Genomic DNA, 1,847 nt, shown 5'->3' on the forward strand with positions numbered 1-1,847 from the left:
AGTGTGGCCGAAACAAACAAACAAAAATGGTTTAAATTGAGAGAGAGAGAGAGAGAGAGAGAGAGAGAGAGAGAGAGAGAGAGAGAGAGAGAGAGAGAGAGAGAGAGAGAGAGATTGAGAGAGAGAGAGAGAGAGAGAGAGAGAAAACCTACAGGCTTCTTTCTATGTGGCCACCAAGAATGCCAAGAATGTTCCCTTTCTCTTATCTTGTCCTTCCCAGAAAGCCAAGGAAGAAGGCACGTAGGCAGAGCTGTTCACCCAAGTATTTCTAGAGATTGAGAACAGATACAGGGCAAACCTTGTGTCAGAAGTCGTGTTCCCAGGGGATGTATTGGTGACTCTGGTGCCCTCCAATCTGTATTCTGTCCTTTCTAAAAATGGACCCTGGGGCTGTGAATGTGGCTCAGTAGTAGAGCACTTGCCTGGCATAAGTGGGGCCCTGGGTTTGATTTTCAGGATTGCAAAATAAAATAAAATAAATATATAAAAATAAATATACATAAAAACAGAGTTCCTGATCTTTTTCTATATAGGCTGTTATATTTAATATTTCTCTAGAATTCAGTCAGCCAAACTTCTTCTGTTTTTTTGTTTTATTTTTTGGGTCACACCTGTCAGTGCTCAGGCATTACTCTGGCTCTAGGCTCAGAAATCACTCCTGGCAGGCTCAGGGAACCATATGGGATGCTGGGATTCAAACCACCGTCCTTCTGCATGGAAGGCGCCTCCATGCTATCTCGCTGGCCCCCTGCAAGGACATTTTGAATTTTCTTGCACTCCTGGGAGCAGGGGGTGAATCTCCCCAGAAAGATTGGTCACCAGGGAATTGGGGGCTCAGAGGCTACATGAACACTTCTATTATTAGCAAATTTATTCTCTCTAGAACAACCCCATTATCTTTTTTGTTTTGCTTTGCTTTGGGCCACACCCGTTTGATGCTCAGAGGTTACTCCTGGCTAATCGCTCAGAAATCGCCCCTGGCTTGGGGGGATCCAACCGAGGTCTTTCCTTGGCTAACGCTTGCAAGGCAGACACCTTACCTGTAGCGCCACCTCACCGGCCCCCACAACCCCATTATCTTATTTATTCTTCACAAACTTTTTTTTTCCCCACAAACTTTCTTTAGGAGGTTCCGCCACCCTCTGCAGTGCTCAGGGGTTACACCTTGCTGTGCACTCAGAAATTATCTCCTGGCAGGCTCAGGAGACCATATGGATGCCAAGGATTGAACCCAGGTTGGCTAGATGCCAGGCAAACACCCTACCCTCTGTGCAATTGCTCTGGCCCCAATTTATTGTTTCTTTTTGTAGGAATAAAAGCCGGGCTGAGAGATGACCCGGTGTGGGGGCTGCCTTGAACGCTGGGCTCCTACCTCAGCCCTTCCCCACCCCATGGTTCTCTGAGCACAGCAAGAACTGCCTCCCCCTCCCAAAAGATATAAAAGTTTCTTGTTGAACCAGAGAGATAGTACAGCGAGTAGGGTATGTTTGCCTTGCATAACCCTGACCTGAGTTTGATCCCTTTCACCACATATGGTCTCCTGAAGGTCACTTTCTGAAGGAGTGACCCCTGAAGACAGAGACAAGGTGGACCCCTGAGCACTGCCAGGTTGTGGCTTCAAAATAAAAAATTTCTTTGTTGGGTCCAGAGAAATAGCATAAAGGCAAGGCATTTGCCTTGCATGCAGAAGATCATTGGTTCGAATCCCGGCATTTCATATCGTCCTCTGAGCCTGCCAGAAGCGATTTCTGAGCCTGCAGCCAAGAGGAACCCCTGAGCGCTGTCGGGTGTGACCCCAAAAGCAAAAAAATAAAATATTTCTTTGCATCTCCTACGTGTGTGTGTGT

The sequence above is a fragment of the Suncus etruscus genome, chromosome 6 (assembly GCF_024139225.1).
Source record: "Suncus etruscus isolate mSunEtr1 chromosome 6, mSunEtr1.pri.cur, whole genome shotgun sequence".
NCBI lineage: Eukaryota > Metazoa > Chordata > Mammalia > Eulipotyphla > Soricidae > Suncus > Suncus etruscus.